A 23,807-nucleotide genomic window follows, 5' to 3' on the forward strand; every position below is an offset into this window, starting at 1 on the left:
ATGTGATCCCAGAGGTAAGCAGCAGGCTAGTATAAATTAACTTCTGCCAGCCTGACCACAAATGAACACAGCTGGTCAATGCCCGAGCCTGCCTCTGTAATTTAGAAGCACCAGAGAAACCACAGTGTGGAGTGCTAGAGTCTGTCATGTGAACAGTGCATAATGCAGCCATGACAGGTGATGAGTTATGAGCCAAACCCCATGTGAGATGTGCTCATTAATGATCAGGTTAGCAAGAGTTAATCTCTGCTAGCCTGCTGGTTATCTCTAGGATCACATGTTGTTGGAAATCATATCACATTTACTCACCAACTTTTTAATATGGTGGAATCTGTCTTCCCACACCGACTATAATTTATTACTGTGTTGGTCTGTGTGCTGGTGTGTCACAGACCTACTGATGACTAAATTGCGTGGAGCTTGGAGTTGTTGTGGAGTTCTCTCATTGTCTTGTTGTTTCCTTCCGGCTCCTATTTATCTCTTTACCGCTTATAGTCTTTTACCTTTGTGTGAGCGTGCTGTGAAATAGAGTTTTGGTTTCCCCTGTTTGTCTATCTCTGTTAGTGTTATCACACTCCTGTCCCATCCCTCTCTTAGGGTAGGGAGGAAGGGGGTATAAGATCAGGGCTGGTCAGGAGCAGGGTCAGGCTGGCAGCTCAGACATCCTGACATTCAGACGTAACTTTGTGATAAGGGATAGGTAGCCCCCCCACACCCCCCAAGTCTGACGTCCAGTCTGGGAGTACTGGTCTCCGGCTCTCCCCTGTCATTGTAACAGCATACTTCTCTAGTCAGCCAAAGATACAGACAAGCCCTCTGGTTCATTTTAATGAATGTGAGTTTGTCCACGTTGGCTGTGGATGGGCAGATGCATCTGTATGTGATCACAGCCACTGCTATGCTAAATACAAATTCTAACAGTACAGTTGCCATAGGGCAGGCCAGCACCTCCAAGTTGTAAAGGGCAATCTCAAGCCATATGTCCAATTTGGAAACCCAAAAGTTAAATGGGGCAGACCCATCTCTCAGTATCGCCTATTCCTGATGAAGCTGGAGCCACTGTGATCATATTATCAAGCAAAACGTACGTTGAAGGATGGCTTTAGGGCAGATTGGGTGGTACAATCCTTTTGGGAGCTCTCTCTGTCCTTGACAACACTCTTTTACTAGGGTAACTGCTTTATCACTATTGCCCATGATATTTATCATTGCTATGATTCAGCACATGCACTTTAATGGTCATAGTATTTACTTCTTTATGTTTAAATGAACAATGATCTTTCTATACTGAATGTGCTATTTATTGTTCCATGGGTTGTTTTATACCCTTTGCAACTCCATAATCAGTGTTTGTTCAAGGCACTTTGAGTCCCACAGAACATTTACCCTTCTACGTGGTCTTAAAATTGCTTTTAATCATGGCCCTGATTGTTTGTGTGTCATTTTAACCATGCACTTTAATAAACTTCATTATAATTTTGCACCTTATATACTCCGTTCCTCCTGTTTGTCCATCTCTCAGTATGTAGAGATATTTGGACACATACTTTTCCACCATGTTGTTGAAACGTTGCCTCCTGCTAATACGGACCATATAAGATAGTTTTGCCAGATGTTGTGGCATGCTGTGGAAGGTTTTCCACATTTTGGCCAGGCTGACCCTTGTGGAGACACAGGGGTCAGTGGGTGCTCTCGTCCGCTGGCCCGGCCGCCTTTAGAAAGACAGCATGGCCCAGGGCTCATCCCAACTGAACGCCTGACCTCCTTAACCATGGGCGGAACACTACTCAGACAACACAGGGTGAGGGAATCACAATATTATGACTTTTTTGGATCCCCAAACAATTAACGGCATATGGCACATAACCAACAAAACCACAGAATATAACCGGCAACAGTTTCTCACCCTTCCACTGGCTCACCAGGGATTTAGAATGTCCTTGCCTCAGAGCTTCCAGGGCTACTTACTCCGGCAGCACTCCGCTTTCAGCGGGCACCCACCGAGAATGGAATAATGCCAAATTTAGGAAGCTGGCTGAGGTCTGCAAAGTTTGTAGTCCAGTGACTGTATTGTCCCAAGCTGGAGTCCTTCCTTAGATAGGCCTTGATAGCTCAACCGAATCCTTGCATTCAATGCTGAAGTCCATGTAGTGTTACAATCCAGGTCCAGCTATGGCTTGCCAATCAGATCCGCAGATCCTAGATTGGTAGCATGTAGCAAGAGTCTCACTGGACAATGGACAGTCCTCCTTCTTATACCCCTGAGCTCTCCATTCAGACCATTGGGGTCTTCATGATTGGTGGATAAGACTGGGCTCTTATTGGCTAGATTTCAAGCTGTATACAGAATATCCCAGTAATAATGGTCAATGGCAGAGACCAGGGAGAAACAGCTAAGTTAAATCGCATCCAGCAAACACATTGTAATACAATGGGTGTCTGACCTTCAGTGGCCAAAACAATTACATGAGTCAACAAAAACTTCAATACTAAACTCCCAAGAGTCTTGTAGAACAATGAGGGATTATCCCCCATCTATAAACAAACTGTCTTCATGTCTGACTGAATGTTAAGAAAGTTAACCCATGCTAGGCACTGATTGTCCATGTCGTCACAACCCTCCCTTCCGAACTGGTGCTGGTGGCCCAACTGCATTAGTGACTTCCTCCTCCACTGCCTTGTGCTGCCAGGTGGGAACGCTGTCAGTAGTTGGTCTACCAGCGTGCACTCGTATTTTGGTATGTTCTGAACCAGCCTACGTGACGGAAGTAAGGATGGCACATTATTTTTATAGTGGGGATCCAGCAAAGTGGCCATATAGTAATCAGCACTGGTAACAATCTGGGCAATTTGGAGGTTGTCGTCCAGGCACTGCAGCATGTATTCACTCATGTGTGCAAGACTGCCCAGAGGCAATGACAAGCTGTCCTCAGTGGAAGGTGTATAATCTGTGTCTTCTGTATTACCCCAGCCACGCGCCATGATCCAGTGATGCCTGCTCCACTGATGCTTTGAGTGATACTCTGCTGTAAACACCTCCTTATCCTTATACTGTAATCCCCCAAAGCTCTCCCATTGCTGGACTGTTGAGTACCTGACTGCTATTGGTACAAGAATCCACCCTCCGGGCCATATGTAGATGACTAGCCTCATAATAGTGTGAATGGTCCCTGTTCCTCCTCCTCTTCCTTCTGTGCCACCACCTCATCCATCATCACCTCAACTGATTTTTCAATGAGGCATAGAAGTGGGATAGTAACCACAGTTTATGGCATCATCAGCGCTGGTCATGCCTGAGGAGTCCTCAAAGCAGCGCAACATGTCGCACACAAACCGTATGGAGGTCCATTCATTCGTAGTGAAATAGTGTTCCACAGAGCGACTCAACCATATGTGCTGCAGCTGAAACTCCACTATTGCCTGCTGCTGCTTGCACAGTCTCTCCAGTATATACAAGCTGGTGTTTCACCTTGTGGGTGCATCACATATGGTGGTGACACTGCAGCACAGACAGGCAAGCAGCAGCATGGTGAGAACGCCAAAGCGTATACAAACAGCTGCACCTTCTGCAGTAGTTCTGACATCTCAGGGTAATTTTTCAGGAAGCTCTGCCCCACCAAATTTAGCACATGCACCAAGGATGTATGTGTGCCGCCCCCGTGTCAGCAGCTGGGCTGCTCGGATCCGGATCTGCGGTGGCTTGAAGGGTCTCCGGACCCGGGGGTCATGCAGCCACTCAAATGAAGGAGGTATTTACAGAGGATTGTGTTAAAGTTCGTGACGCCACCCGTGGTGTGTGGTAATTAGGAGTACCACCGCTGCAGTTGGGAGTACCCGGGAGTGATGGAATGGGGCAGCCTGGTGTTAGTGTGGCACCCCAGGGTTCAGTTGCCACAAATATACCTGTACCTGGGCAGGGAAGGATCTCCACATTAGGTAATCCCACATACAACATTTCCACTCCAAGCCTGGAGGGGGAGCTCTACAAGTCGAGTTCAGGTGAGGTCCCCTTTAAATCCAGGTTTGGAGGCAGAGTCAGAGAGACAGTTGACAGTTGGAGAAAAGGAGACTGTGTGAGCAGAGAGTGAGGGAAGACATCAAAATGGAGAGGGCAGTGCTTAGCCCGCACAAGTAACTGTGTGACCGCCTGAGGGATCAAGAGTGAGGCAAAAGAGGAGAGACTGGGGAGGTGGAGCCAGACCGGTTCATCCCCAAGGAACAGCGCTGATTATCGGGCCCGGCGTCCGAGATTGTGAGGGATCTAATCTGCCCAGCAATAAAGAATGGGGGCCAGGGAGACTGCAGATCTCCTGGCCGCAGCAGCACCTGAAGGCAAAGCCGCTACACAGAGCTTAGGGACCGCAGTGAGCACAGCAGCGCCCCTTAGAGAAGCTCCCGCCGCCTGCCATACAGGTGAAGACAGTGAGAGAGGGACAAGGTATAGCTACAGGCAACCTAGTACCAAGGAGAAACATAGTGCAGCAGGGAGGCCACACAACTGACCTGGTGCAGAGATCCTGAACTGTTCCCAGATTACCCAAAAAAACTGTAACATCAGAAACTGAACCCCTTTTTAACACCTGCAAGTAAAATCTGGTCAGAGTTAATTAATTGGTGTGACGCACTTTATTTCTTCATCTGAGGAGCCATAGGCTGCTGCACTAAAGTGACAGTTGAAAAGGCTGTGAGGAAAAACGGCCGCCATATCTGTGTACTAGTAAAACTGCCCTGGGGACCCCGCTTCACCTACGGGAAGCGTAAACAACTGGCTGCCTAGCTGCCTAACCATCACTCCAGATGTCTGACCTGCAGCCCCAGTAACCATACTGGAACCGTAGGTGGCGTCACGAAATACTTTTATTTATTTATTTTTTTTTTTTCTTTATTATTTATTTTTTTATTTATTTTTTTTTATTTTTATTATTTATTGACTTTAAGCGACCACCAGGGCCACGGAACCGGGCACAGGCCCCCGTGACATAATCCCATTAACCAACACCCGGAACCGAGTACCCCACGGCCCTTGGGCGGGTCATTAGAACCCTCCACGGGTAGGAGGGATGCCCCGGGAACTCGGGGATGGTGTTTGGGGGGTGCCATGGGGAGTGAAGGGGGTCACTTGCGTACTCACTCAGTCAACAGAGCTGACACCGACAACTGGATAAACCAAGTTCTGGACACCGCTGCTGCTGAGGGGAGCTAGTTTGGGTCCCGTCCTCGATGGTGTTGCCTGGTGATCTGTGACCTTACTCCTGGCACTAAGTTCTCTCTTCTTGTGGTCCCGGTAGCATAAAACTAGTCGGGTCCTGCTCCCCAGTGTGGCTAACTGTGGGAGCTTGCTCTCAGGGTTCACGCTTGGGATTTTCTGGACCGTTTTTGTGGAAAGTCCTATTCCCCTCGTTGCGCTAGTACCCCGATTTTTAAGCAGGTGGAGAGCGGATCTTGAAGGCTCCATTAACGTCGGGTAAATTGTCAGGTTGCCTGAAGCTACTCCCTGACCTAGGGTCCACGTACCCCATCGTGCCCTGGTCCCAGCAACGGTGATGGTACAAGGCCGCTGGCTGTCCTCCTCGACAATTCCGTGCCCCTTGTCACGATCCCCTGCGACGGGGGGTCCAGCTCCTACTAGGCCCAGACCACCGTCTGCTACCTAGTTTCTTCCAAGTAGCCCGACTCCTGTCCTCCTGTCTCAAACTCCAAACTTCAACTCTACTCTCTCCTGAAACTCCTGACCCCCCCTTAGCCAACCCCCCAAGTGGGCGACCCTATTCCACTCAGGCCTTCCACTGGTGTGTCTGGTGGGTGTGGTGCAGAGTGTACCTAGGACTTTAATTGACTGATGTTGGCACCTTGTAGTTGGGGACCCGTAACCAAGGAGAAGGTGGATATTGCACAGAAGGGCAGATTGCACAATACCCTGTAACGACCTGATAGTCCAGGGCGTCACATATGTCCAACCGGCTGACCTACTGCTGCTACAAGATTTCTCCCGTTATTGCACACCACCAGGCCGAGCTTGAGGTTCAGTGCCACCAGTCACTCATTGGTCTGTTTGATCCCCATCCACAGTTCTTGCATGGTGTGGAATTTTCCCCCCAAACAGATGAGTTTCAGAACAGCCTGCTGTTGTTTCCCCTGGCTGTGCTGAAGTTGGCGATGCAGGTGTTATGCCGACCAGATGTGGAGGAAGCGGGCTAAGAGGGGGAAGCAACACGGACAGAGAAACGTCCACCAATTCTCAATAGTGGAAGTGCAAACCTGATCTTGTCCACAACAAACAAGTTGTGGTGGCTGGGAACCATGTTCTGTGGGACAGCAACCTCAAAATGTTTATTTAAATGTCTTTCTCCACCAGCTGGAAAACAGTATTTCAAAGGCTAGGAATTTTGAAATACTATCATTCGGGACCAGGGTTCGTGGGTTGGTACTTCCTCTTTCTATCCAGTATTTGGGGGATGGACAGCTCAACACTTCTATGGGACGGTATGTAGAAGTCTCACAGGAAGCCCAGCTAGGAGAGTCATCAAAAAGGTGAAGTGACTGCTGCATGACTTGGGGCTCAGACTGCTTGGCTGATTTGCAACGCGGTGAAGTGAAAGACAAATGCTCATCGAATCTAAAACCACCTCTACTTGATCTAACCTCACTATTTGTATAGTGTTACTCGGGCCTACGAAATTACTCAGAACGTATTGTGGCATGCATGCACCAGAGGCATGTGTTTCATTAAGGCACGTAGCAGGCAGTGATTGACCACGTCCTCTCTCTGCATCACTTATACCACCACCAACAGCCATGTCCATTTTCCCTATTTGATGTTTACCTCAATCTTTCCACCTCAGAAAAAGTACACAGCAGAAAAGAGAGAGTGTGTGACGCCCCTGGACTATTCAGGTCATCACAGGGTACTGCACAAACTGCCCTCCCCGTGCAGTATTCAACCCCCAATGGTTCTGGGTCTCTATCCTACAGTACTGCCTCCACCAGCATTCACAAATCCTAGATAAATCTTGCACCACACCTGTCAGGCACACCAGTGGGCTGCTTAAGCAGGAATAGGGCTGTCCACCTAGGGGTCAGACAGGGAGGTGGGAGGTGTCAAGTCAGTTCAGTGGTAGCCCTTGAGCTGAGAGGAGCTCTGAGGAAGCTGGGAGTTGGAACTCCCAGGGCAGAAGGGAACTAGGTTGCAGACGGTGGTCTGGAACTAGAGGAGTTGGATCCCCGGTCGCAGGGGATAGAGGCTAGGTGCCTGGAACCCATCAAGGAGGACGGCCAGCAGTCTGGTCCTATCACCGGTCAGGGACCAAAGGCACGTTGGGGTACACGGACCCTAGGTCGGGGAGAAGCTTCAGGCGACCCGGCAATTAACCTGCGGAGGACAGGGCCTTTATGGACTGTTCCAACCAGCTCAGAGATCGGGGGCAAAAGCGCAACGAGGGGGATAGGGCTTTCCTAGCAAGCAACCAACTGAAATCCCAAGCGTGAGCTCCTAAGAGCAGGCTCCTTCACTTAGGCACAGTGGGGAGCAGGGCCCGGACAGCTCCAAGCTACTGGGCCACAACGAACAATCTAAAACTTTTGTGCCAGGAGGCAGGTTACAGACCACCGGCAGTACTGCAGGGTATGGGACCGGACAAGCTCCTCTCGAGTGGCAACGGTGTTCATAGACTTGGTTTACCCTGTTGTCAGCATCTGCTTCATTGCTGAGTGAGTACCCGACTGACCCCTGCACTGTGTCCCCGCATCTCCATCCAGAGTCCCGGAACCTACCCCTACCTATGGAGGGTAACATCATCTAGCTGCCCCACTCCATCACCCCGGGTACTCCCAGCGGCAGCGGTGGTACTCCCAATTACTGCACACCATGGGTGGCGTCACAAACTATTCTAAATCCCCTGTAAATACTCCCTTTTCATTTGAGGATGGCCCCTAAGCCCCCAGGTACGGAGACCTTTGAGCCATGAATGATCACCACCCCCGGATCCGAGCAGTTTGATCCGTTGCTGGGGCGGCACACCTCAAATTTCTGGCATCACGAACAGGATACGAACTGGGCCCACTAACCTGGGTGATATGCGCCTTAGAAAACCGAAACTGAGGTGTCAAAGTCCCGTTCCCACCATTTTCCGCCATCTTTGGCACCAAAACGCCATCTCTCAGACCAAAAGTGCGCAAAGCCAAAGCCCCGCCCTTCGTCCTGAGAGTTTGTCCAGAACCGGAAGTTCCCAGAGGGCCCCAGCGCGAAAATGAATGGCTGGAAAAAACAAAGGGGGAACGTGAAGATGTCCACGCCGGACGATGGAAGCGTTGCAGCTCCACGCTGTGGAGTACTTGGATGCATGTGATAGAGCATTGTCCTGCATGAAAATCATGTTTTTCTTGAACGATACTGACTTCTTCCTGTACCACTGCTTGAAGAAGTTGTCTTCCAAAAACTGGCAGTAAGTCTGGGAGTTGAGCTTCACTCCATCTTCAACCCAAAAAGGTCCCACAAGTTCATCTTTGTTGATACCAGCCCATACCAGTACCCCACCTCCACCTTGCTGGCGCCTGAGTCAGAGTGGAGCTCTCTGCCCTTTACTGATCCAGCCTCTGGCCCATCAAGAGTCACTCCCATTTCATTTCATCAGTCCATAAAACCTTTGAAAAATCAGTCTTAAGATATTTCTTTGCCCAGTCTTGACGTTTTATCTTATGTTTCTTGTTCAAAGGTGGTCGTTTTTCAGCCTTCATCACCTTGGCCATGTCCCTGAGTATGGCACACCTTGTGCTTTTTGATCAATAACGTTGCAGCTCTGAAAAATGGCCAAACTGGTGACAAATGGCATCTCGGCAACTTCACGTTTGATTTTCCTCAATTCATGGGCAGTTATTTTGCGCCTTTTTTGCCCAACACGCTTCTTGCGACCCTGTTGGCTATTTGCCATGAAACGCTTGATTGTTCGGTGATCAGGCTTCAAAACTTTGGCAATTTCAAGACTGCTGCATCCCTCTGCAAGACATCTCACAATTTTGGACTTTTCAGAGCCTGTCAAATCTCTCTTCTGACCCATTTTGCCAAAGGAAGGGAAGTTGCCTAATAATTAAGCACACCTTATATAGGGTGTTGATGTCATTACACCACACCCCTCCTCATTACAGAGATGCACATCACGTGATTTACTTAATTGGTAGTTGGCTCTCAAGCCTATACAGCTTGGAGTAGGACAACATGTATAAAAATTATCATGTGATCAAAATAATCATTTACCTAATAATTCTGCACACAGTGTATGAGCACCCGAGCATTGTAGTGCTCGCTCATCACAACTCGTTATGAGTATTGAGCACCTGAACATGGTAGTGCTTGCTCATCACTACTCTTGCGAGTACTGAGCACTCCAGCATGGTAGTGCGCGCTCATCACTAGCTATGAGCACCCGAGCATGGTAGTGCTCGCTCATCACTACTCATTACGAGTATCGAGCACCTAATCATGGTAGTGCTTGCTCATGTGTACTCTTTGAGTACCAAGCACCTGAGCATATGATAGTGCTCACCCATGTCTAGTCACTGCGAGTACCGAGCAGCTGATCATGGTAGTACTCAATCATCACTAGTTACGAGTACCGAGCACTCGAGCACAGTAGTGCTTTCTCATCACCACTTATTACGAGTATTGAGCACCCGAGCATGATAGTGCTTGGTAATCACTAGTTAGGAGCACGCAGAGCATTTCATCACTACTCGTTACGAGTATTGAGCATTCGAGCATAGTAGTGCTCGCTCTTCGCTACTCATTATGAGTATCAAGCACCTAAGCATGATATTGCTCAATCATCACTAGTTATGAGCACCCAAGCATGCTAGTGTTCATTTGGGATGCCCTGAACTAGCCAGGTAGTCACAGATAGGCCCCGCATAACACCTGTCCCCTAAAAAGGTAACAGCAGCCAACCATATTAAAACCTAGTCACCTCCCTCAGAGCTAAATGGGCACACCAGGGGGTGGAGCCAGGCGGCTGGCCAAGCCCACCGAGGAGTCCAGAGGGCCTGAGGCAGGAAAAACAGAGAATAGTCAGTTAAGTCAGTAAGGCAGTTAGTGAGTTCAAGTGCAGCAGGCCTGTGGTGACAGGTCTGCAGCAAAGATGACAGGTGTGAAGGTCGTAGCCCGCACACCTTGGCTAGGAGGCAGTCGGTGGCTTGGCCTGCAGGAGCCGGGAAGATGGCCAGGTGGAACCGTAAGGGACCGGGACAGGGTAGTGGCCCGCCGGTACCGAACCGGGGAACCGGCTAGAAAACGGAGCGCCAGGGGGGTACTCAGACCCAAAACGAGGCACAGAAGCCACTGGACCATGTCGAATTTAGTGATTGAGGTCTGGAACTTAGGTCCTGTCCCATCCCAAGTCCCGACTGAAGACAACAGCCCACCGAGGGGGATAGAAAGCCACCGCACAGGCAGAGAGATCCCACGGGCCAGCGTCTGCGGGCAAACGGACTCCACCAACACATACACAGCCGGGGAGCGGACTCCCGTTGCTGAGGCACAGGCAGTCTACACAAACATAACAAGGGGCAGGAGAAAGGCCAAGACCACCAACCCGGGTGGGGGACCAGATGTAGCCGGCTGCGGGCACCGACCACCATCAACTTTGTTTACCAGAGACTTGTGTGGTCAATAATCGTCAGTACAACAGTGCCATCCGGCCGCGCACTGCCCTGCAACGCCCAACCCCCATTCCCCCCAAACGGGTCCCGGGGACCGGGACCTGGAGCAGGGTGAGCTTGTCATGTACACCCGGCATTGCGGGGAGAGGGGATAGTTCGCCCTCGATGTGAAGAGGAGGGTGAGCCGCAGTGCCCGGATGCACACTCAGTCCCCTCCCAACCCTGGTGGGGGACCAGACCCAGCCAGCTGCGGGCACCGACCACCATCAACTTTGTTCACCAGAGACTTGTGTGTGTTAATAATCGTGAGTACAACAGTGCCATCCGGCCGCGCACCGCCCAACCACCACTTCCCCCAAACGGGTCCCGGGGCCACTATCCCTGCCCATGGAGGGGTTAACATCTTGCTGCACGACCATCTCCCCCGGGTGCCCCCATAACTGCAGCGGAGGTGTCTACACCTTCACCACGTCCCGTGGGTGGCGTCACGAACTCAAACACGGCTCCGGCCGTACACCTACCTAACCCCCCCGATCGAGATCGCCAGCAACCCCTTGCAGAGAGTCCATCGAGCCACCCACCAAACGAGTCCGGATCCGAGCGGCTCGGCTGCAGCCGAGCGCGGGGCGGTACACATCGACTCTTCTGGTGTCACGAACAGGATTGAATCCATTCACTTACCAGTGAAGTGCGCCTTGAAGTTGAAGTCAGCGGTGATCCATTGCGAAATTTGGAGAATCCGCCATCTTGCCGCCATCTTTTGGCGCGAAGATTCCCGCAAGAGTCTTCTTCCCCGCAGAAAGGGCGCAAAAGTGGAAGCCCCGCCCCTAGAGAACATGGCCTTGCAGAAAAAGTGAGCGGTCGCAAAGCGAAGTTGTCCGGCTTGAAAAGGGAAGGCCGCGAAAAGACCAAGGGGGAGAGGGTGAAGCTGCTGCGCCATGTGACCGAGCTGATAAAGGGCAGGGACTCCAGGACCCTGCCACTCCTCTGGTTCCTGGACCCCAAGCAAACAGCATGGCTGACCCGTCCCGCAACCCCGCAGCACCGGAGCCCGTGCCTGGAACAGCGGCGTGGGTGGAAGTCCAGACGGCGCTCATGTGTCACCGGCTGCAGACCCAGGTGCGGTTCCTGATGGACCGGTGGGCAGCTGAGATGGAGGAGATTGCTGCGGCCGTGCGGGTACGTGAAGTGGAGGCAATTTTGGAAGAGCAGGAGAGCGACCCACGCCCCTATGTCCCCCAGGGACCGGCCGACGCAGCTGAGGGACCCGGTCTGCCCCTGCCCTCCATGTTGCCTCCCTCACTGCCCGTACCGGCTGCCGCCGCTTCCCCGCTCGGCCTGCTGCCCCCAACACAGGCAGCGGAGCCCGTTCCATACACCTGCAAAGAACCGCTGGTGGAAGCAGCCCGCGAAGTCCAGTCACCAGGCCCGAAGCCAATCCCGCTCCCTTGGAAGGTGCCCATTCCCGGCGTGGACCCGCCGGTTCCGGAAGTGAACGCGCCCCAAGAAATCCAGGCCCCGGCAGTTCGTCCGACCGAGATGGAGGTGGATGTCGACTGGAAGAGGGCCCAGCAGGTAAAGCTGACCTCTCCCAGATCCCAGGCCTCAGCTGAGGCGCCGCAAGGTTGTCGTTGCAAGGCAGCACAGCAGGCCGCGACACAGCGGGGTTCCCCACTGCAGAAGGTGCCGGTCGTAGCCGGCACGGGGGAGCTCCAGCTGGGCCCAACCCCCGCGCAAAGGGAGCAAGCAGACAAGTATTGGGAGTGGCAGCAGAACCAGCTGGGCCGGGAGATAGCGGCCCGGGAGAAACAGAAGGCCAAGGTGCTGGCCCGTACCATCCGTGAGAAGGAGAACCTCCGGAGTGCCACCTACCGAGTACGGGGCCCGACCTACAAAGGCCAGGTCCGGCAGTTTGACCCCCGGCGTGGATGGGGGTTCATATTCGAGCCGGGCCTGGATGCGGAGATATTCATGTCCCGGAGTTACGTCAATCCCCACCTCCCGATGGGTCACCCGGACCGGGACCTGGAGCCGGGTGAGCTTGTCACGTACACCCGGCATTGCGGGGAGAGGGGATGGTTCGCCCTCGATGTGAAGAGGAGGGTGAGCCGCAGTGCCCGGAGGCGCACTCAGTCCCCTCCCAACCCTGGTGGGGGACCAGACCCAGCCAGCTGCGGACACCGACCACCATCAACTTTGTTCACCAGAGACTTGTGTGTGTCAATAATCGTGAGTACAACAGTGCCATCCGGCCGCGCACCGCCCAACCACCACTTCCCCCAAATGGGTCCCGGGGCCACCATCCCTGCCCATGGAGGGGTTAACATCTTGCTGCACAACCATCTCTCCCGGGTGCCCCCGTAACTGCAGCGTTGGTGTCTACACCTTCACCACGTCCCGTGGGTGGCGTCACGAACTCAAACATGGCTCCGGCCGTACACCTACCTAACCACCCCCATCGAGATCGCCAGCAATCCCTTACAGAGCGACGTGACCCCTGGGTCCGGAGTCGCTCGAGCCACCCACCAAATGAGCCCGGATCCAAGCGGCTCGGCTGCAGCCGAGCGCGGGGCGGTACACATTCATCACTACTCATTACGAATGTCAAGCATCTGAGTATGGTGGTAGTGCTCGCTCATCACAACTCGTTACGAGTACTGAGCAATCGAGCATGGTAATGCACGCTCATCACTAATTATGAGCACCCGAGCATTTTTGTGCTCGCTCATCACTACTCGTTATGAGTATTGAGCACCTGAGCATGGTAGCGCTCACTCATCACTACTAATTACGAATACGGAGCACTCGAGCATGGTAGTGCTCGCTCATCACTAGTTACAAGACTCCGAGCATGGTAGTGCTCGTTCATCACTACTCGTTACGAGTGCTGAGCATTCGAGCACGGTAGAGCTCGCTCATCACTACTCATTATGAGTATCAAGCATCCGAGCATGATAATACTCAATCATCACTAGTTATGAACACCCGAGCATGGTACTGTTCACTCATCACTACTCATTACAAGTATCGAGCACCCAATCATGCTAGGGCATGCTAATCACTACTCTTTACAAGTATCGAGAACCCGAGCATGGTAGTGCTCACAAATCACTACCAGTTACGAGTACTAAGCACTCGAGCATGGTACTGCTCGCTCATCACTTGCTATGAGCACCCAAGCATGGTAGTGTTCACTCATCACTATTCATTACAAGTATCGAGCATCCGAGCATTTTTGTGCTCGCTCATCACTACTCGTTATGAGTATTGAGCACCTGAGCATGGTAGCGCTCACTCATCACTACTCATTACGAATACGGAGCACTCGAGCATGGTAGTGCTTGCTCATCACTAGTTACGAGACCCCGAGCATGGTAGTGCTCGTTCATCACTACTCGTTACGAGTGCTGAGCATTCGAGCACGGTAGGGCTCGCTCATCACTACTCATTATGAGTATCAAGCATCCGAGCATGATAATACTCAATCATCACTAGTTATGAACACCCGAGCATGGTACTGTTCACTCATCACTACTCATTACAAGTATCGAGCACCCAATCATGCTAGGGCATGCTAATCACTACTCTTTACAAGTATCGAGAACCCGAGCATGGTAGTGCTCACAAATCACTACCGGTTACGAGTACTAAGCACTCGAGCATGGTACTGCTCGCTCATCACTTGCTATGAGCACCCAAGCATGGTAGTGTTCACTCATCACTATTCATTACAAGTATCGAGCATCCGAGTATGTTGGTAGAGCTCGCTCATCACTACTCGTTACGAGTACTGAGCAACCGAGCATAGCAGTGCTCACTCATCACTAATTATGAACACCCGAGCATGGTAGTGCTCGCTCATCACTACTCATTACAAGTATCGAGCACTCGATCATGATAGTGCATGCTTATGACTAGTCTTTTCGAGTACCGAGCACCTGAGCAAATGGTAGAGCTCACCCATCTCTAGTCACTGAGAAAGCCATGAAACCCATAGGGTGTAGGGGCGACATGATAGCCCGGAGGGTAGGGAGTTGATGGGGTTAAACAGTGTTGGTTAGGAATGAGGAAAAGAAGGTGATTGGTTAGGGGGTGCAGTGTGGTGGTAGGAAAGGAGGGAGCTTCATGGTGTATATAATAGGAGGTGGGAGTCAATTACCTCCTCTTGCACTTCCTGGATGACAGCTTGGACGGGCTGGGGAACCTCCATCATGACATCCAGCCTGATGGATCCGGACATCGCAGATCTGCAGCTTGGACGGGCTGGGGAACCTCCATCATGATGTCCTGAGGAATCCTCGGATCTGGTCAGCATGGCGGTGCAGGGCGCCCAGGCAGTGCAGTCCCACACCCAGGCTGCCTGGGTGTCTCCTCGGCACCTTCCCCTCCCCCCACCCCTCTCTTTGCTGTAGTGCTGGCAGTTTCAGGACTCGCCGGGGTCTTTTGGGGAAGGTGGGGGTGAGGAGGACAACGTGGGAGCCCCCACTCCTGTGGGGACCCTCCGCAGCTGCGCGGGAGGCGGTAGCGTGCTGCGCCCGCTCTGGCTGTCGGGAGGAATCTCCTGCAGGGCCGCGACGGCCGAAAAGGGGGCGTGTCCAGCCCGGGGGCCTACTTCCGGTGTGAGGCCTCGGGCTGGATTTTAGAGCGATGCGGCCGCTCCCGGCCGGGAGCGCGCCCAGCGGCGGTGGATGGACAACACCCCCCCCCTCCCTCCGCAGGGGGGCCGGAGGACGGCTGCCTCCAGGGTCACCTCACCTGTGTGGCTGGATTATCGGGATCGGAGGACTGGGCGCAGCAGGCGGCGGCGAGGAGGAGACAGGAAGCGCCTGCGGGGTCACCTCACCTGTGTGGCTGGATTATCGGGACCGGAGGACTGGGCGCAGTAGGCGGCGGCGAGAAGGAGACCGTAGGCGCCTGCAGGGTCACCTCACCTGTGTGGCTGGATCATCGGGACCGGAGGACTGGGCGCAGCAGGTGGCGACGAGGAGGAGACATGAGGCCTGCTGTCTATGGGGGACAGTCGCTATAGTGGAGTAGTGTCTGGAGATATGGGTAGCAGCTGGGGTGGTTTGGAGCATGTGGTTAGTTCATAGGTCGGTTGGTGCCGTGGTCCCTGGGAGGTGTGGGTTCATGTTCTGGATGCCAGGGGCAGAGTTACGGACGGGGTGGTCTCATGGCAGCGGGGCCGTGAGGGTGCAGGTGGCGTCAGGTCCGGTGGTTACAGTTTCAGGTTGGGGATGGCGAGGTTTGGCGTTTGCCGCAGTTTAGGTCTTGTGAGACTTGGTTAAGGGTGCTGATGATTGCGGCACATGTGAGCGGGTGAGACGGCGCAGTTATTGAAGGTTTGCTGGGGTGTTTCATTATTAATCTTCTGATGCATGGTGGTTCTTATTGGATGAATTATGGTGGGTAAGGTAAAGAGGCGAGGGGTCCTGCGGTACGGTGTGTGCGGGGAGTTTTCAGGGGGTTTTTGTGAGTGATGTGTAGGTGCGGGGCCCCGGTATAGCGCGAGGGTTGCTGTGGATAAGGGAATAAAGGAGAGCGGAAATGTAGGAGAAGGTGAGGTGTTGGTTGCTGTAATGGGTTTGTAGGTTTGCAACCACATCAATGGTAACATGGGGTTAATTTGTGGCTAGTCAGCATGTTATCCCATTGTGGAAGTTGGTGCTGGGAGGAATGTTGAGTCCAGCGTGACTGAATTGGTGTTAATGTAGGTGCTGGGCAGCTTTGGGCTGCTGTGGGTGAACTCGGTTAATCAGCAATGGTGGGCTGCAGACGGAATAATGGAGTTCTTCGGACAGCCGTGATTACGGGTGGGGACTATGCGAGTTTTGGTTTGGACTAGAGGATTGGGTACTTGTGGTGCATAGAGTGTAAGTCGGATAGCTTAGGGCCATCTGGTATTATTGGGTGTTTTGCATGGGTGGACTCCTGGCATCTGTGGGCTGGTGGAGTCTATTTTATATTCATATACAATTTAAAAAACAAAAAAAAAGGGAATGCTTGGCCCGGTGGTAGGTATGGGCATCTGGGTAAGGGTTTGCTTAGGGAGTCGTGGTGCTCCGGTCTCACGGCACGAAGGTATTTGGTTTGAAGGTGCAGTTGTGCGTTACGGGAAAATAGTGGTACGCCCCTTGGTGGTCGGCTTTGAGCGGATACTATGGTGTGGCCAAGGATTTAATTTATCTTGGGGTGTAATATGAGAGCTCAAAGGGGGTTGTGTGTCACAAGGTTTTTCCTTGAGATCGAAATGCCCGGACATGGTGTTTGGTAAAGTTGTGTCTCCTGATGCCCATAGTTGCATATGGAGTCAATCGGGCCAGTGGTGTGGCTGCAATTTTCCAGTGGGCATTGTAGTACAGGGAGCTTGTCGTGGTCCTGGTTTGCGGAGGCAAGCGGACTGTGCATTATGGTTGGAGGTGTTGTTGGGGACCTTGGGATCGAAGGTAATGCTTCAATATCTTCTCCTCAGTAAGGGGTACAGGGCGATGGTTGCGGTTGTTTTGTTTTTTGAGGCCGTGTTAATTTTGAGGTGGGGCATGGTTCCGTTAGGCCGTGTGGGCCTCGTGGAAATTAAGTGGGCCTGATTTCGGATGAAGAAGGTCCATTAGTGTGGTAGTTGAAAATGTGGGAAGATTTTGGGATTTTCTGGGGAAGACAGCTCGAGCCTCTGTTGTTGTCAGAGGGTGTGATGGCGGAATAAATCGGTCAGGGGAGACCGGTAGTGATATTTGGCTCTGGGGAAGCTGCAAGGTCAGCTGTAGGGGAAATTTCAAGGCTATGGATTGCAGTCGTTTTACAGCGGGGTTTCCCTTTAGCGGTTTCCTGGGAGCACTAGGTTTGGGGTGCGAAGTGACCCAGTAGCATAAGCAGTGTGAGTGTCATCCTGTTGTTGTATCTCAACCCCAGTGGTGGTTGAATTCAGCTGGAGACAGGAGGAGGAGCAGGGTGACTGTACAGTGGTTCTTTGGTCGGTACTGGGGAGGACAATGGTACAGTCGGTACTGCATTTAATTCGTTATAATAAGGCCAGCGGGGCATGGTGTGGATTCCAGTATACTTTGGGAGCTTGTGGCATGGTGTGCCGGTGGGCCTGAGTGGCCGTCAGAGAGACCCGGTGGCTCCTGCCACCAAGGATAAGGGAAGTGCGGTGCAGTAAGGTGGACTGGGTACGCTGGCTGGTGCATATATTGGATGCTCAGAGTTTAAGTGATGGATGAAAAGGTTTTAATGGTTGGTTTGGCTTGCAAGTTGGGGGAGCAAGCATTGGGTGTGTGGGGGTCCAGGCCACGCAAGGTGTCACGTGGCCTGTTCTGTGGCGGGGGTAGGTCTGGTCCAGAGGCGGTTTAACGGATAATGTTATTTGATTGGAGAGTCACTTGTAGGATATAGTGGCTCCGGTTACAAGGATCTTGCAGGCATGGGTCCTGCAAGGTGGGGGGTATTGATCCGTAGGTGATTCATACCTCATCTCCGGCCCGGTGTGTGTTGCGGCCAGGGATTATGTTTTGGTGGTGGAAGGTGGTTTCTGGACCGGGCCTACCCAGGGTTACGTATTGTATTATGTACTGTATTATTATTATTATGGTATTACCTATTGTTAAATGTTGGGGACGCCCGTTGGACGGCGCCCCCTTGTGTTAGTGTGTAAACAATAGGCAATAAAGGGCTGCTGTGGCCATTTTTTACCAAGTCGCAAGCAGTGTCCGTGATATTATTGATACCGGGTAAGAGTAATTGGGAATAATATAGGAATCAACGACCGGAAAATCCCTCCTGGAAATGTCAAGAAAGCCATGAAACCCATAGGGTGTAGGGGCGACATGACAGCCCGGAGGGTAGGGAGTTGATGGGGTTAAACAGTGTTGGTTCGTTTAGGAATGAGGAAAAGAAGGTGATTGGTTAGGGGGTGCAGTGTGGTGGTAGGAAAGGAGGGAGCTTCATGGTGTATATAATAGGACGTGGGAGTCAATTACCTCCTCTTGCACTTCCTGGATGACACCTTCCCACCCACCCTCCCTTCTATTGTGTATTGTTATTATTGGTGTTTATATGGATGTATAATTATTCAATTTTAAGAGCCGTTACAAAAAAAAAAAAAAAAAAAATGAGAACAGAAAGGATTGGAGAAAGTGTCGTGTATAAAATAATAATAATAATAAAAAAAAATATTTCTTTGTGGATTGTGATGTATATTGTCATTTGGGATTCTTGTAAGTTGGTGAATAAGATGGGGGTAATGTGGGAATATATGTATATGTATATGATGTGTATGATGTATATGTGTATGGTCAGCATAAATAATGGGGATTATGTCCTTTGTCACAGCAGCAGGGGTAGGTCTGGTCCAGAGGAGCTCTAATTGTTACTGGTGTTTGGATGGAGAGCCACTGGGGAAGCTACAGTGGCTCCGGTTACTGGTGACCTGCAGGTACAAGATTGTCTGCAGGGAGGAGGTATTGCTCCGTAGGTGATCAATGCCTTATTTATGGGTCAGGGTTGTTGCCAAGGATTATATGTTAAGGAGTTGATGGTTGCCAGGCAGTCACAGGTGGCTACAGTGCCCCAGGTGATAGGTAATTGAAAGTACGGGAGTTTTTGGTTTGGGTAAGGGTATTACTCCTTTGGTGACTTTTACCTCATTTAAATATGGGACCATTGTTATGGTCAGTGATCCATTTTGGTGAAATGGTAATCGCAGGAGGAGTCATTGGTTGGGGTCATGGTTCTGCATCCAAGTGCAGTGCAAGCACGTGGTTCTGCAAGGCATAGGGGTTTTGATCCGTAGGTGATTAATACCTCTTATCTCTGGGCTGGTTGCAGCCGGGGATGTTGTTGGATTAAAGTCGCTAACGGGCTTTAAGGTTTTTGAGGTCACAGTTACTGTTATGCACATGGGGGATTGATCCGTAGGTGATTGATGCCTCATATCTCTGGGCTGGAGGTTGCAGCTGGGGATAATATTGAGTTGGAGGTAAAGAGGAATGTAAGGTTTTGAGACACGGTTGATACTTGATGCTTCTTGGGGGGGGTTTAATCCGTAGGTGATTAAATGCCCCCATCTCTGGATCAGTGTGTTGCGGCCAGGGATCGTGTTTCTGACGGTTGTGTGATTGAAGGGTCACTTGTAGGATATAGTGGCTTTGGTTACAGGGATCTTGCAGGCATGGGGTCCTGCAAGGTTGGGGTATTGATCCGTAGGTGATTAATGCCTCGTATCTCTGGGTCCGTGTGTTGCGGCCAGGGATTGTGTTTTCTGACGGTTTGTGTGATTGAAGAGTCACTTGCGGAATACAGTGGCTTTGGTTACAGGGATCTTGCAGGCATGGGGTCCTGCAAGGTTGGGGTATTGATCCGTAGGTGATTAATGCCTCGTATCTCTGGGTCGGTGTGTTGCGGCCAGGGATCGTGTTTCTGAAGGTTTGTGTGATTGGAGGGTCACTTGCGGAATACTGTGGCTTTGGTTACAGGGATCTTGCAGGCATGGGGTCCTGTAAGGTTGGGGTATTGATCCGTAGGTGATTAATGCCTCGTATCTCTGGGGCAGTGTGTTGTGGCCAGGGATTGTGTTCTGGTGGTGGAGTATGGCTTCTGGACCGGACTTATGGCGGGGGTAGGTCTGGTCCAGAGGCGGTTTAACGGATAATGTTATTTGATTGGAGAGTCACTTGTAGGATATAGTGGCTCCGGTTACAAGGATCTTGCAGGCATGGGTCCTGCAAGGTGGGGGGTATTGATCCGTAGGTGATTCATACCTCATCTCCGGCCCGGTGTGTGTTGCGGCCAGGGATCATGTTTTGGTGGTGGAAGGTGGTTTCTGGACCGGGCCTACCCAGGGTTACGTATTGTATTACGTACTGTATTATTATTATTATGGTATTACCTATTGTTAAATGTTGGGGACGCCCGTTGGACGGCGCCCCCTTCTGTTAGTGTGTAAACAATAGGCAATAAAGGGCTGCTGTGGCCATTTTTTACCAAGTCGCAAGCAGTGTCCGTGATATTATTGATACCGGGTAAGGGTAATTGGGAATAATATAGGAATCAACGACCGGAAAATCCCTCCTGGAAATGTCATGAGTACCGAGCAGCTGATCATGGTAGTGCTCAATCATCACTAGTTACGAGTACCAAGCACTCAAGCACAGTAGTGCCTGCTCATCACCACTCATTACGAGTATTGAGCACCCGATAGGGCTCGGTCATCACTAGTTACGAGCACCAGAGCATGGTAGTACTCACTCATCACTACTTGTTACGAGTACTGAGCACTCGAGCATGGTAGTGCTTGCTCATCACTACTCATTACGAGTATCAAGCACCCGAGCGTGATAATGCTCGTTTAACACTAGTTACGAGCACCCAAGCATGGTAGTAGTGACTTATAACTACGCATTGCGAGAATTGAGCATTTGAGTATGGTGGTAGTGCTCGCTCATCACTACTTGTTACGAGTACTGAGCTCCCGAGCATGGTAGTGCTCACTACTCGCTATGAGTATCGAGCACCCAAGCATGGTAGTGCTCGCTCACCACTACTCGTTACGAGTACTGAGCACCCGAGCATGGTAGTGTTCGCTCATCACTACTCGTTACGAGTACTGAGCACCCGAGCATGATAGTGCGTGCTCATCATTGCTCATTACAAGTACTGAGCAATTGAGCATGGTAGTGCCTGCTCATCTCTATTCGTTATGAGTACTGAGCACCCGAGCATGGTAGTGCTCACTCATCACTACTCCTTATGAGTACTGAGCACCCAAGCATGGTAGTGCTCACTCATCACTAGTCTACGAGACACTTACCCTTGTGATTTCCAAGGTTGGGGCCACATCGGAATTTTTTTTTACTCTATTACTCTGATTTTCTGGTTCCTGTTATAACCTGAGAAAGAATCAATCCAGACAGCAGATCTGGTATTTTCTTAATTATTTTTTGTATGATTTTAAGTAAAGCATAGTGGGCCTGTCACAATGATATGCAGTTCTTTAAAAATGGTAACATACTCAGGGGACAGATCTATTCTAAATATTATGAATATGATATAATTTAAGCAACTTACAGATTCCAAAAATGCTCCCGAAATGCATTTCCACTTGTAATTACTATACATCTGGGAGGTAAGGGTGGACAGGAAGGCAGGTATACAAAAAGCAGCAGGCACGACTTCTTGTTGCTAGGTAACTGACTCAGATGCTTACCCTGGTACGTTTTTGTGATCGTCTATATTTTTTTAGAGCATGTATGCTGCCGTTTTAACCTATTCTTGGTTCTCATTAGCAGCAATGCTGTCAGTGACGGACATGGAGTTGCATGATTGTTCTCTGCAGCCGTGAAAGCTTTCTCTCCCATTTTCCTTTTGTTCCTCTGGAGTTCTGGGAATTCTCCATGGTAACCAGTGTAGCAGTTGAACACATGTACGCAGCGTCTATACACTGCAGGCGACACGCTGTATAGGACTGGATACAGATGAGAAAAAGGCTTCTGAACGTCACACAATTGCAATCCATTGTTTCCACTACCAGAAAAATATTTATAACATTTGTAACAGTTTTCTTTCTTCATTTTTAGACACTGATACAGATTTGAGCCATTCTTCTGTAGATGCAGTACATTTTCTGACTTAATGGAGAAATTTCTGCCTGACATTTTGCTCTAGCATTCTGATTATATTGGTAGATTTATCTTCATAGCTATGACTGTCTTCAGATATAATTTGTGTAGAACCATAATGCGGTGAATACAACCCATGCACCTCCAGCACATTATATCTAATGTGGACAAATTCCAGTTAAGACCATTTCACTCCTTGGACGTAAATCTTTATTTTAGTAGTATAGTAATACCCAGGTAAAATAACACACCCACGAGACTGGTGCTAGGGTGTCCTGACTGCTCACCACACACTCCATCATCTTGATGCCTTTTGTGTGACCAGCAGACTCTGCCTCTTCTCCTTTGTCTCCTCCTCTGTCTTCCTCTCCAACACTCCTTTCTCTCTTCTCCCATCCTCCCCTCCATCACCCTCTACACCATTCCCTTCCTTCCCTTTGCAGGTGGTAGTCAGTGTGTCTGCCACACTGGAGTTGGGTTTTTTAGTTGAATATTTGTCCAGACCTTGCCCACTTAAAGCTTGTATGTATACAGGTGAACCAGCAGAGTCCATGCCCAGAGCAAGCCCCTGATTTTGCTCCTGAGGCATACCCACAGAGATTTGCAGACCCTCCCCGTGCAGTCTTTTCATTCATAGCATCCTCAGCTCCTTAGTCTTTACTACTCTTCCTCCATCCTTACTCGGCCCTTGTCTCTTCCCCTTTGTTCCTGCTCTCAGAGATGCTTTGATGCCTTCCTCCTTGTCCTGCATCCTCCTCTTCTAACAGGTAAATGCATTTTGGTTAGATCAAAAGATTGGGCTATCTAGGCAATGCAGTATACAGGGCTGCTGTTGTACATATATTACATATACATACATGTATGCCATGCTTAGTAAGAGGGGAATATTTGGCTGGGAAACAGTGTCATTATAGCAATTATCAGCTCTTTCCATGCAGGATATTGTATTGATCTGTGAATTGCTATTTTCCTGGTCCAGGATCCTTATGTTGGGTTTAGATTGATGTATGTGCCCTATGTCTATGTATATATTACCACTGGTGGCCAGATGACGCTTTCTAATAGTTATTACACAGCTTACAAAATATGACATTGAATGATAATATTGTAAAAGCTTTCAGGAATGTTGACATCTGTATACATTACAGTTTATCAGTATTCTGCACTGTAAGCCTGAAGGAAGACAATGTGACATCTTATTTTAACCTGTCAAATGAAAGACAAAATTACAATGATCAATTTTATAATAATAGAAAAGCAACCCTATTGCCTGGCAGTCTAACAAAGAAATGTCAGGATCTACCATTCCTGGTGTGTGGCATCAGTTGAGAATAAGGGGTGAATCAGTTAACCTAATAACTGAGTTTATTAATTGATTCACAATCTTTAGCCACTACTAGAGATTGGATCAACCAGTCTGAAGCTGAGAGTTGGCATATCCAATCTCAAACTCAGCAAATTCATTTCTACACTTCTACAAATAGCTAACATTTGTATTAGCACTTTTCAGAGTCTAAAAGAAGCAAAAGGGCTATTAATCGAAATGTA

At 50.4% G+C, this 23,807-nt stretch overlaps 1 protein-coding gene across 3 annotated transcripts in view; it reads left to right on the plus strand.

Moving 5' to 3' along the window:
• The first annotated feature begins 22,643 nt into the window (after positions 1 to 22,643).
• PLPPR3 (phospholipid phosphatase related 3) overlaps positions 22,644 to 23,807 on the plus strand; it is a 270,388-nt gene continuing 269,224 nt past the window's right edge. For all 3 annotated transcript variants that reach the window (XM_075352702.1, XM_075352720.1, XM_075352711.1), the window contains exon 1: positions 22,644 to 23,026. The gene's annotated coding sequence lies outside the window, so the exon portion shown is untranslated. The remainder of the gene's footprint in view (positions 23,027 to 23,807) is intronic.

Source organism: Anomaloglossus baeobatrachus, chromosome 1 (genome assembly GCF_048569485.1).
Source record: "Anomaloglossus baeobatrachus isolate aAnoBae1 chromosome 1, aAnoBae1.hap1, whole genome shotgun sequence".
Lineage (NCBI taxonomy): Eukaryota > Metazoa > Chordata > Amphibia > Anura > Aromobatidae > Anomaloglossus > Anomaloglossus baeobatrachus.